We start from the raw sequence: 14,100 nt of genomic DNA on the forward strand, positions 1-14,100 counted from the left end.
ATTCAGTATTTTGAATCCATATTGATGATATAAAACTTAGAAATTGTCCTATACAGGAAAATATATATATGTCTTGTGCCTTGTTGCCTTTTATTTGGCTTTAAAAAAAACTACGGTAGTTCCTCTAGATCCACTCATTTTGCTGCTTGTCAACTGTTCTGTTCCATCGGAGACCAATTTTACATCAGTTTATACACAACTCAAACCTGTAGCGTATGTTTCTATTTGTGATGTGCAAGCAGCTAATTGGCATAGATCTGGATGTATTGCATTTAATATCTGCCTGGATATTTCCCCACAGTGTATCAAATATCCTCGAGAGCATTTATTTTATAGGGTAACCTGTCTACATGGCTACATAAAGCTAGTGATCAACATATCAAAAGAAATATATTTATACCCAAATGTTTTATTCTCCAGTGAAAGTCATAAATGGGAAAAACTGGGTAAACCCCTTTAATGAGTACCTTTAGCCACATGGATTATAGACAGCAAATCTCTGCACACATCTGTACATGGTTAAACTAGTCCTGAAAACCATCTACGATGAATAGGATTTTAAAATAAAAAAGTGAACGTTTCCTTGTCTAGTTTTTGGTTTTTTTTCCTCCAAACACAGCTCCGGCTGCTAATTATGCACACCCTCATCATCTCCCTCTCCCATGCTTCCAGCGTGGGAGGGACATGCATAATTAGCATCCCGGAATGGCGGACATCTTGTCCTGCTAATTATGTTTCTTTTCTAGGTGATCCTGATGTGTCAAGGCTAGCGACGAACATTACCAGGGTCTACTGTAGATGAAGAGGAGCGCAGGTATTTCAAGTTTTTTGGGGTTTTTTTTGGAGCGGTTGATTTCCTTTAATGGATATGATTTCAAAGACAAATTGCCTCGTTCCCATACTGTGCCGTGACCGCAAAAAAGAAAAGCTTGCTCTGACTACGGCTGTAAGAACTGCTGTGTGGCACTATTTCCCGAGGGGAGGGGTGAGCAGCGCACATCAACGTGAATGTACCATAAAATCGCTATGTCAAGATCCTATGCACTCCTTGACATTGCTCCAGAGGCAAATGTCAGAGTTATAACAATTGGTGAAATATGCTGGGCCACCATTGTGAGAACCACAAAAAATAAGTTTTGTGTGATTTCTCAGCTATTTCAATGATTAGTTACTTTGGTAGTGAGGAGGAAGAGAACTGCCTGAGTATAAGCTAATTGGCGCGGATTTGATTCACATGCTATTACTCTGCCCAAAGCTATTCCGATACTGGTTGGATGATGTTATAACATTGCAGACTATATTTATTGCTTCAATTCCTACTGATTCTAAGAACTGCATCCTGAGATTAAACTATACTACATACTATGTATTGGTTCTATAAAAGTGGAAGGGAAAAGTGGGCACTCCAGGGGATAGGGTTGGATTAGCCCGGTATGGTTTCCTTAATGTGGTTTGTTATTATTATTTATTTGGGGGAGGGGGGGGATTGTAAATGTGAAAATAGAAATTAGACATTGTCCCAGTTATGGAAATTGTGATTTAATGGTTTTTGTATTGGAACTTTAAATAAAGATTTTTGTTTTTAAAGCAAACCCGGACAAGTACAATATGCGTGACTCTATTGGGGTATTGTAATTACCCTATTGGCCAAGGTCTTTAATATGGTAATTTTTAATATTTGGATTTGTTCTTAACATGTATATTGGATACTCCAATTTGATGAAAACCAGTGGAAGAAATTTACTTCTATTAGTACCATAAAATAATAATGCTATAAAATAATAAAAAATGTCCGTTTTGTCTGTCTGGAAAGCATAGAGATGTATTAGGATCTTGTGTTTTTTGGCTCTCTAAGTAAACTTTTGGCACATGTTTAAAATCTTTTCCACATCCTCCACAAAAAATATTCATAGCCAGTTGTTTTAGTGTATTTTCAAGAAAATAAATCTCTTTATTCGTATAGTAATTCTACAGATTTTATCATTAGAAAACTAAATGTGTGATGTTTCAGAGAAGGCCAGATAAAATGTATAGCTGGTAGGCTAGACACTGCAAGTAAGGGAACAAAAGAACAGCAGGAAGCCCAATGACAAACATATGCATCCAGTGCTGGTGACAAGAATTTCACAGCCCTCTGATTCTTATTGGCCGGCCTGCACAATAGCAGGAATCACTTTGCCGCCTGCATGCTTAAAGATCTGGGCACTGATACAGGTTTAATGGCTGTGTGTGGGAAGGGGGAAGGTTTTTTCTGAGAGGTAAAACAAAGAACTGCAACAAGTATCAAAAGAAGTTTGTAATCTAGGAAATTTAAAAAGTGTAAATTGTATTTTAAATGTAATCATGTAGCAATCCCTGTAAACTATTGTTGCATTAAGTGATACATTGTTTTTTTTAATTTTGATTTCCAGTGTATCACTTGATTTTTTTTTTTCCAGAAATAATATGATCTCCATTGATCTCCATTTGAAGGATTATTTTGTATTATTCCAAAGTATATGAACATAAAACCTTTATTTTTCAAAAATGAACACAATGAAGAACCCAAGGAAGAAATCATGTTTTGTTGTAGAAAACGGTTCCCGTACACACTTTTTACTCTACCATTTAGCTGTATGAGAGGTTAAACTCCTGATGCAGAAAACATTCCCCAAACTACTACACTTCACCACCTTTCAATGATTTTATTTTTCCACACTTTGGGTTCATTCTTGTCTTTGGAAGAAGAGTGAAGAAATCAGTGATACCTTTTCTACCAGCATCTTGTCTTTGGAGTCAGTTTGTTGATGGACATAATGGGGCTCATTTACAAAGGGTCCTCGGACCGCACTTTTGTTGGGTATTCTGATGATTTGCGGCGCGCTTTGTGTTGCACGCGATCAGACATCATCATTGTGTCGGCTTTCATGCGACACAATTTGGGGGGGGGGGCGATCCGATTGATTCGGACTAATCGCTGGATTTAACTCTTAAAATGTGTCGCAAGATCAAGCACTTACATATACTGGGAAGAAGAAGGTGAACTCCGGCGGACCTGAGCGGGGAAGCAACACATGCAGGATATCGGGCGTACGATCTATGTGCATCATCGTCGGACACTCCGGATCGGGGAACGCGACTCGGGCAAGTAAGTAAATGTGCCCCAATGTTTCTCATCAGATCCAAATAAATTTAAACTGCTTTCGTTACTAAAATGAATTGTGGACCACTTATCCTCTGTGCCCACAACGTGCTGCTAACCAAAGGTGAGTCTAGACATTTGATTCTTTCTGCTAAAAGGTTTGGATTTCAGTCTAAATGCTATTAAGCGTTGAGACACTGTATGACAAGACCGATCCTTTGGCAACTTCCATTGGCCTGTCTCCTGACCCAGCACCTGATACAGCACTGGATCATAGGGATGGGTGGGTGTGCCAGCTTGCCGGAGTGGAGATGCTAACACGGGACACTTGGAGCCCCGTCAGAGGTCAGCAAAGCTTTATTTTATTTTTTTTAAAAAGCCCTCAGCCCACCTGCTAAATTATTGTAAAACCCCCTTAAGAAAAATGGTGTTGATAAATTATATCAACATCAATTTATTTAATCATTTGTCATGTTTTGTGGGAAGATGTCAGGCTGATTGCCCGAAATTACGGTAATCAGGGTTTTTTATATCCAGTTAATGACGTTGCACTAAAGGGCGCAGTAGAAAGCGTGGATTTCGGCAATATTCCCACTGTGGGTGGGTCTAACCCATTTTTTATGCACCTACTTAGAGATGTCCAACTCTGTTGTATCTATCTAGTTGGTTAAAACACACTTGACATGACTCGTACATAATGGGTAGCTGGCAATCAGCCAGCTTAAATATCCTTACTCAAGTTGGCCGGCGGCCATCATCGTAATATAGGAATTTTAGTAAAGTCATGATGTGCCTCAGTCTCCATCTTCAGACTTCTTATTGCACACTCAGAAGTCACACAATATATTTTTTTTTCCTATATTTTTGTTTGAATATTCAAACAATACATATAAATTCCACCATATGTGAGAGATATTAAACACCGATATCATACCACCTCCCCCATACTTGACCCACCAGCCCGGTAAAAACAACAAATTAAATATTTTAAAAAAACATTGGCACATTATATCTGCAAATCGGTTCATAATTCAGATTTCCTCCACAAAGACAAATATTTATGTATGTTTTTAAATTGTAATGAACTTTACATGGGGCCTCTTAACTATTTTACATGAATGTTCGCCTTAACATGTTACTACTTCTCTCTGATTCTCTCATCTCTTGTTACTTGCTTTGCTGCTGAACTTAAAAGAGAGATTCTATTATTAATTTTCTAAATAAAGATTTTGGATTGTAACATGGTATTTAATGCTCTCCAGATATGCATCAGCGGTTCTATGAATCTTTTATACAGGCCAATAAATATTGTAGCTTTAACTGTTTGCAGTATGCTGTGGATAAGTAATAAGTCTTATGTACTGGGAAGCTACAGTATGTAGTTAAGTGGTTGACTCATATGCTAACATCTAATATAGGAGTATAAAAGGTAGGTTTGTTGATTCTAAATTGAGAAAAATTAACACCACGGTTTGCCTTCCCCTCTTATTTTAAGTGCTGCAATGTTGTAAATGCTCTGAGGTTGCCTTGGTAACAGAACTCCTCTGTGCAAGTACGTCCTGTCATGTGACTACCTTCAGAAATATGCTATAATCACTGGTTATCCTGTTTATGGTAAGGACATGGTCATTCAAAAACCAAGAAATTATTTCTCTTGTATATATAGTATATATAGTATAGTTTAAAGTATGTAGAAAATCATGAGGGTGAAAATTGTTAAATCAAACTTTGAATAAAAAATTGATTAAAAAAAGGCAATTTTAAATTTTTGTGTATGTCGGTAACGGGGTCGTGAGGGAATTCTTTTTTTCAGGTGGAAAACTTGTGTAATATTTGTAGGTCAAATTATTGTAATGGATGATTTTATATATGAATATATATATTTGTAATAAAATATTGATATTATTAAAAAATATTTTTTTATAATAAATAATTTAATTTCTATTAAGCCAGTCTTTAACCATGACTGGTGATGAGAAACGTTTTATTTATTTTCAATCTTTTAGAAAATCTTAGTTTCATATTAGTATAGGAAATATAAATAATAGTGTTAAATAAGCAGTCTATGATTTGCAAATTCAAACCCCTTAAAAAGTCTTGTAATTAATGTGAGGTTCATCAATACTCCCTCAATTCAAAAGAATAATACAAATAATAATACATAAAATAATAATACCTAAATCATAAATAATGATGTTTTTGTTGTTATAATGATTATGATGGTGGTAGAAATGCAAATATAAAATTTACAGATATCTGGAACAAGTGGGAGGAGGACCCTGTCCGTGAGGGCTGATAATCTATAATGTTAAAGTTGATGGAGATATGAGGTGAGGGAGTAGAGCAGTTAATGTGTATTGCAGTCAATCTTGAATAGATGGGTTTTCAGGTTATATTTGGAAGGTGGGGGAAAGCCTTAAACATTTTGGTAGAAAGTTCCAGAGTATGGGGTATACATACATCACATAAACGCCTCACCATGCGTCATAGACGCACAATGAGTTGCCATTGCTCCCCAGAATAATTGCAAAGTGTAAAAGCAATTATCCCCTGTAGTGCGTGGGCTGAGCCGGCACTACTTAGCACACACTACATCTTTGGAAGCGTCTGGAATGGAGCTGCTTCGGGTAGCAGTAATGTCACGGGGGGGAGGGGGGAGCCTCTGGGAAAGGGGTGTGACTTTCTACACAGTCTCCTCAGAGTGCAGGAAGTAGAGCTTTAATGGCTGCCTGCAAGAAACGTGTATAGAGGTGAGGGGGCTTCACAGGAGTGGATATGATGGTTGTAAGGTCAGGGAAGACATGTATTTTACATGGAACTGTATGTCTTGCAGGCGCTTAGGTGGCATGAGGCGTATGTTACATGAGACTGCATGTGTGGGGGGTGCTGAGGTGGCAGGAGGTGTATGTAACATGAGACTGCTTGTCTGGCAGGTGCTGAGGTGGCATGAGGTGTATGTTACATGAGACTGCATATCTGGCAGGTGCTGAGGTGGCATGAGGTGTATGTTACATGAGACTGCATGTCTGGCGGGTGCTGAGGTGGCATGAGGTGTATGTAACATGGGAGTGCATGTGTGGCGGGTGCTGAGGTGGCATGAGGTGTATGTTACATGGAATTGCATGTCTGAGTGCTGAGGTGGCATGAGGTGCATGTTACATGGAATTGCATGTCTGAGTGCTGAGGTGGCATGAGGTGCATGTTACATGGAATTGCATGTCTGAGTGCTGAGGTGGCATGAGGTGCATGTTACATGGGACTTCATGTCTGGTAGGGGTTGAGGTGGTAGCAGATGACATCCCCTCTCCCAGAGATCGCGTTAACGCCTATACAAACATCAGAAACGCTTGTATATTACTCTTTAAACAAAACAGTGAGGTGTATAAATCCGCCTGAGCGTTTTCTCCTCTCTCCCCTAATCCTGCCTGCGGTGCTGCAGCGGATTCCTGCAGCCTGTGGCCCTCGGCTAGAAGGTCATGTGACTGGAGCACTGATAACAGTGATTGATCCTATGGGATAACCATGATATCACTGTTATATGTGATCTGCATAAACTGTATCTAAATACGTAAAAAAAAATGACAGACACAAATGCAATTAATAAAAAAAATGCAAAAAAACAACCCTCCAACACACACACCCAAAAAATTAAATAAAATGTATTTTTTAAAAAAGCTTTCTACAAAGCAACCATCATGGATTTGCAGTGTCAGCTGCAGTCTGGCCACTGGGGCTCAGACGCATCTACCGCAGTCTGGTCACATGGCAGGGGGAGGGGATATAGTGTGTGTTAGCCACAAGCTGCAGTCAGGCCAGTGGGGCTCGTGCGGCGTCTGCTGCAGTCTGGGCACAGGAAGGGGGGAAATAGTGTGCATAAGCCGCAGTCTGGACGTTTGATATCAGTGGCGTTAGCCATAGTCTGGTGGGGGGAGGTTTTGGCGGCTGCGGACACAGTGTGGTTGAGGGGTTGGTGGCGTTAGTTCCAGTCCGGTCAATGCATGATGTAACATCACTATAACTGCCTCAATTTGCTATTTAAACACAGAAGATACTGACACATGATTTATACAGCTATGAGTTATATATTTGTATTACTGAAAATGTCATACTCCTCCTAAAAATACTTCTCAAAAATAGTAAGAGGAGTATTATTACCCTTCTAGAAAAATGTTAATGCGACCTCTGGTGTGGGGCACGATTGGCTGATTGAGTTCAGAGATATATGTAGGGGACAGGTTGTGGACGGCTGTGTAAGTCATGATAAATACACAAGCAGTCCCCGGGTTACGTACAAGATAGGTTCTGTAGGTTTGTACTTACGTTGAATTTGTATGTAAGTACATGTATATAATTGTAACCCCAGTTAAAAAAATTTTTTGTCTCTGTAAGTCGGGTGTTCTTAAGTAGGGGACTGACTGTATTTTAAACTGAATTTGTAGTACAATGTGTAATGGGAGAAAGGAGAAGCAGAGAGAAGCCAGGAGACAGAAAATGTTTCTTTCTACTAGAGCAACATGTAGAGGAAACTACAGCCCTAATTATAGGCCGGGCCTGCACAGTCCTTTATAGGCGCATGAGTGTTGTAGATCCAGAGGGAGAGAATGAATCTGTCACTACTTTCTTGCTTGTCTCTGACCTGCTGCAGCACTGCTTTTATAACCCGGCAGTACAAAGCCTCTGGTGTTCACTTGTTCGGAAGGTACAAGTAGCTATTAAATGAGGAATTAGAGCAATACATTAAATATATAGATTAAATACATTTTCTTTACCTTTCTACCTTTCACACTTCAAGTGTGTTCATTATACAGGCCGGTCCTGGGTTATGTACAAGATAGGTTCATTAAGTTTGTTCTTAAGTTGAATTTGTATGTAAGTTGGAACTGTATATTTTATTGTAACCCGATCCAAAAGCAAGTTTAACAATGAAGCTTAAATGCAGACATCTTTGATAACTGTTATAGCTGTTTATTGTAGCCTAAGGCTAAACTACAGTAAATTACAAACATCCAGAGGTCCATTTGTAACTAGGGGTCGTATGTAAATTGGGTGTACTTAAGTAGGGAATTGGGATTGGGATTAAAATAATATGTACAAAAGCAGATGGTTAGTCATAAACTAAGGAACTAAATAACTTGTCATATGAATCTAATTTCTGTGTTTTCTGTATGGAGCCTACAGTGTTAACAGTATGGGATTTTAAGTGAGGTTTCCATGACTACAACTATGATTAATGAATATATGTATAGACTAAAATCTATTCCCTCCTCTTGTCCTTTCTGCTTACATTAAAATACAAAATACAGTATATTATATATGTGATTTTACAGTAGTATTATATTTTTTTTATTACTATGCATTCTTTTACTCAACAAATGCAGCATCTTACATTTGTAAAGTTTGCTTCTGTATTATCATTATTTAAATATTATTATTATTATTAAATCTGGATGCAAGAAATCCAATGAAATCTGTCCATGTCCTTGTATGTATAAATAAATCTTATTTAGGGCACATTCACATGGCCGTCTGCGGGGACGTACATGCGGCCGCAAATTTGCGGCCGCATGTACGTCCCCATAGACGGCAATAGCGGCACGGCGGGGATCCGGTGCCACACATGTGTGGCACCGATCCGGGCCGCACACCGCAAAAAGATAGAGCAAGCTCTATCTTTCGGCGGATGTGCGGCCGTGCGCCGCTATTCTCTATGGAGGGAGGAGGGGCCACCTCCTCCTCACCTCCAGCACACGGCGGTATGCCCGCACGGCGGGCATACCGCGTGTGAATGTACCCTTAGTAAGATGGACCAATAGTAAGGTATAGCATGAGGGCAAATACCACAATAAGATAGGGCACAAAACAGCAATGTCCTTGTATGTAGCCAGGGCCTCTAAAGTCACATTCTCATTTTTGTTACTTAAAGGAAATCTACCATTAAAATCAAGCATGATAAACCAGGGGTGCTTACTCACAGATCCAGGCACCATAAGCTGAGCCCTTATTGGTTGCCATGGGCAACTAGAACAGTTTTTTTATGAGACTTATGATAAATCTCCTCCAATGTGCTTATATTTCAAACAAGTAGACACAAAAAGTAAACACAAAATTACTAAAAAAAATTCACAATTATAGGATGAATTTTACAAAATTAAATGCGGTGGATTTAAGGAGTGATTTGTACATTTTTTTAAGCAGTCTCACTGCTTCATCATTTTAATTTTCTGACTATTAATTTGACGTGTATAACTTATTTCTATAACAGTAATACATAACCAAAGCAATGCACAAACAATTGGCCGACAGTCACAAGTAATGACATATGTGAAAATAAATCACTTTATTAATATTCAAATATCATTAATATTTCTACAACCGTTCATAATCAGATTTACCAACTGCGTCTTTTTAAAGCTACACAAAATTTTTTGGGTGAAAGTTAAACAGTATACATCTTTTCATTTTCATTTCAGTGTGTTTTCTGAAAAGTTTTGTGACAGATCTACCCATACACTTAGGGCTCGTTTTCAGTCTAGACACCGTTGTGCATCCACAAAAATCTTCTCATCCATTAGCAGACCGTTTGCCACATCCGTATGCCATCCATTTATTTTCACTGCCACAAAAAATTGCAGATGGTTGGCTAATATTAGATACCAAAACACCTGCTTGTGTATGAGAAAAAGATAGAACATGCTGTGATTTTTAATCTGCACAGGTCAGTGAAATAAACCCAGATGAGTAAACGCATAGGAAACAATGGGGGACTTGTATCTTAGTTTTTTTTTCCCTTTTTGTGTATAATTGAGACTTTTGGTAGGTCTTTTTTTCACGCCTTATGTATGATCATGTCCCTTTTCTTGTGATACATGTTTAGTTTTTCATATTCTGCTCAACTTTTGGCTTTTTTTCTTTTAGACTTTTTTGTTGCAAATGTTTTAAATCCACATGGACACAAGCCATGTGTGTGTGTGTGGGGGGGGGGGGTATATACAAGAGTGAACACTACTGTAAATTTTGAATTTGAAACCATAGCCTACATTTTTAAGTGCTTTAGTCACACCCAAGGGAGATGATGACATTTGAGGCTGCGGTCACACGTGGTGTTAACCGCATTTACAACAGCCGCGAAGAGGAGATTTGCCTAATTACATTGCTGTCAACTTATAAGTGTTAACTTATGCGTTCTCTAAACGGCAATGTAATTAGTTAAATCTCCTCTTCTCAACTGTTTTTATGTTGAAAACTTATGTGTGTTTAAGCCACGTGTGTCCGGATCCTTAGAAGTAACCTATAAATTTCAATAAACTGTGAATGCAAAACTAAAAAAACAGCCCAAACTTTCAATGCCCGACAGGTTTATGTGCAAAATTGTAAGCATTTAAAGTAATTCTCACAATAATTTTTACATAGTCCATGAAAAAAAATTCTTCCCTGGACCAGGTTCAGATATGCGCCTAAAAAGTCGCAAAAATGAGCAAAAAAAAACTGATGCATAAGTGAAAAGTTGCACGGAACATCTGGAAAATAAAGATGCGTAAGACCAAGACGTACATGGAAAAACAACAGCAAAAGTAGCAAAAACGACAAAAGTTGCAAAAATGAATGAAGAAATCTAGCAGAAATAAAGATACATGTACCCCGATGAATCAGTATGCTAGTTATGGATCGCATAAGTGTAAAATGTCCAAATGTAAAGGTCCACATACCAGAACCCAGGAATCAGTGAAACGGAAAAAACACAGGACTAAAAACTAGCAAATGATAAATTCCCCACTAAAGTTTTTGCCAATATGCTTTAAGTATATGCAACACAATGTATTAAAAATGACATTCCTGAAACACTATCGCCATAGCTTGCTGACATATTATGTAAGTTGCATGCTTTCTGCAGAGAAGACTTTCACCTTTATGTTATTATTTAATGGATTTCTAACAGAGACACCTGCAGGCTACACAGAAATCCCATAGCACTCGATGAAAAGAGCAAAATGCCATTCAAATATTTACCTTTTCTTTCTCTTGGCAGTAAATCAGAAAGTTAATTTACGTCTAATGGCACAGCAATTATTAGGGGAACCGAATACAATTGTTGCATTTACTAAAGCTACTCAGAGTTTGTCCCAGATGTTGAGAAACTTTAATTTACAGCTGTGTAGGTGAGGGTAAGAGCAGAGTAACATACACTATATGGACAAAAGTATTAGGAGCTTTTATGACATTCCATTCTAAATCCATAGGGATTAATATGGAGTTGGTCTGCCCTTTGCTGTTACAACATACAGTCTGTACATACTACCCCTCTGCTTCATGTGATGTCTTCAGGGGTCTCCTGATTCCATACTCAAACCATCATTCGAAAGCAGAGGGGCTAGAGTGTGTACTGCAGAAAGATCCTTTGGAACTTAGGTTCACTTTGCTAGATTATAAATATACAGGTGGTCCCCTACTTAAGGACACCCGACTTATAGACGACCCCTAGTTAAAGACGGACCCCTCTTCCCACTGTGACCTTTGGTGAAGATCTTTGAATGCTTTACTTTATTCCCAGACATCAATGATCAGAGTCTGTAATGAAGCTTATTGATAATCCTTGGTCCCATTAGAGCAAAAAAAATTAAAACTCCAATTGTCACTGGGGCAAAACAAATTTTTGTCTGGAACTACAATTATGAAATATACCTTTTCGCCTTACATACAAATTCAAACCTATGGAACCTATCTTGTACGTAACAAAGGGACTACCTGTGTATATAAAAAAAACATGGAAAACATGGTTGCTTTCTTCCAAAAATAGCGTCAAACATGACGATGGTTTGTGCCAGTATTGCTGCTTAGCATATAAATGAATAGAATTGATTTGTAATTCCACACACTACCCATGGATATGTTTCAGGCTACACGCACACAACAATATTTTCTGGCTAGCACACTGCCCCATTATTTTCAGTAGACAATACGGTCATCCATTTGATTGATCATATTTACGACTGAGATGTAATTTAATCAGGTGGCTGTGACAAAATAAGGAAAAAAAATTTCAAAAATAAGATTTATAATTAACGTTAAAAACCTATACAGATAAGGAAACCCAACTTACATATGACCCCTAGTTACAGACTAACTACTCTGCACACTGTGACTAAGGAGTCTGAAATGAAACTTTATTGATAATCCTTGCTTTCTTGACAGCAAAAAAAAATTGGAAAATCTAATCTCTATCACTGGGACAAGTTTTTTTTTTTTTTTGCCTGTAGTTACAATTCTAAAATATACCTGTTTCGACTTGCATACAAATTCAACTTAAGAACAAACCAACTGCCTGCATTCATAATTATTCATGTTTGTTCTGTTCTATAAAAATAATGTTTTTACTTGTTTGCATTTTGTTAGTCCCAATGTAATCAAAACCCTTAACCATCTCAATTGATGAAAAAGAAAAAAATAAAGAAAGCTATGGAACACAAAATAAAATATTTTTAAAATGTGTTTCCATTGTGTAAATGTCTTATGCTCGAAAAAGAAATCTATGTTTGTAAATAATATAAATAGTAAGTTACTAATGGTGTAAGATAAATGGTGCAGTAAATGAAGCATTAAATGAAGATTAGTCAGTAAGTTACAGGCATCCCAAAATTACAATCAAAAAATTCAAGAAAAAAAGAAAAGAAAAATTATCATTTTTGTAATGATTGTGTAGTAATGGGCAAAAATGTAATGAATATCTCCTGTAGTGTTCTCTTTTAAATAAATTTACTTAGGTTTCATTCACACGTCTGTGTGAACAAAAAGGAGCCATGAGCCACAAAACAGGTGGAGGAGTGCCCATTCCTCCCCTATCCATTAGGAGCTGCGCGGCCTTTCCAGAAAGCCAGGCAGGAGTGGGACTTGCTCTATTCTTTGTTGCGTGGCTGCAGGACTTGGACACAGTGCAGTGAGATAGTGTGCTTACTGCACCCCAGGGGTGTCGCTAGGTCAAAAGATCCTCCCCTCTCCTCCTCAGGACATAGATCAGGATGAGAAAGTGCACACTGCTTTCTCCTGCAGGACCTGTAGCCTCTTGGAGGATATTACCACCTGGAGGCTACAGAACCTGTGATGATGTCATGATCACATGACCTGCAGGGGGACGTAATGCAGAGAGCTGCGTGTATGAGCTGAGAGGGAGAACATAGAGGGATCTGTGTGGGCACATTACTGGGGGACATTACAGGGGGGCTATGTGTGGCACATTACAGGGAGACATTATTGGGGAGATGTGTTAGGCACATTACTGGGGACATTACTGGGGAGATGTGTAGGGCACATTACTGGGGAGATGTGTAGGGCACATTACTGGGGGACATTACTGGGGAGATGTGTAGGGCACATTACTGGGGGACATTACTGGGGAGATGTGTAGGGTACATTACTGGGGGACATTACAGGGGGGCTATGTGTAGGGCACATTACTGGGGGACTTTACTGGGGAGATATGTAGGGCACAGTACAGGGGACATTACTGGGGAGATGTGTAAGGCACAGTACAGGGGACATTACTGGGGAAATTTGTGGGACACATTACCAAGGGAAATTACAGGGGGCTGTGTGGGGGACATTTCTTGGGGCGCATTTACACATGGAAGTAGGACAGGCCTAGGTTTGATCTCACATGAGTTTCCCTTAAAATGCATGTGATAGATAACTAGCAACTGGTGTCTTGTATTTGTTTAAATCCAAGACAACGTGTGAACGCAGCCTCACAGTATTTTGGGAGAGTGTTAGGGGCAGCAGCAGGATAACACTGTCAGTGTGCGTTCACACATTGCAGTTACAACTGTATCACAAGTTTTGAATTGGTTTTAGGTGCAGTTTTGTTAAATTAACTTGTTCCACAAATGACGTTCACTTGTTAAAATAACATAACTGCACCTAAAACTACCTTGAAACTGATTGTGATGCATTTGTAACTGCAACATGTGAACGCACCTTCAGAGAACGAA

At 38.6% G+C, this 14,100-nt stretch overlaps 1 protein-coding gene across 4 annotated transcripts in view; it reads left to right on the forward strand.

Moving 5' to 3' along the window:
- ZNF518A (zinc finger protein 518A) overlaps positions 1-14,100 on the forward strand; it is a 157,398-nt gene that overhangs the window by 20,309 nt on the left and 122,989 nt on the right. For all 4 annotated transcript variants that reach the window (XR_011850669.1, XR_011850666.1, XR_011850668.1 and 1 more), the window contains exon 2: positions 747-814. The gene's annotated coding sequence lies outside the window, so the exon portion shown is untranslated. The remainder of the gene's footprint in view (positions 1-746; positions 815-14,100) is intronic.

This window comes from Engystomops pustulosus, chromosome 11, assembly GCF_040894005.1.
Source record: "Engystomops pustulosus chromosome 11, aEngPut4.maternal, whole genome shotgun sequence".
NCBI lineage: Eukaryota > Metazoa > Chordata > Amphibia > Anura > Leptodactylidae > Engystomops > Engystomops pustulosus.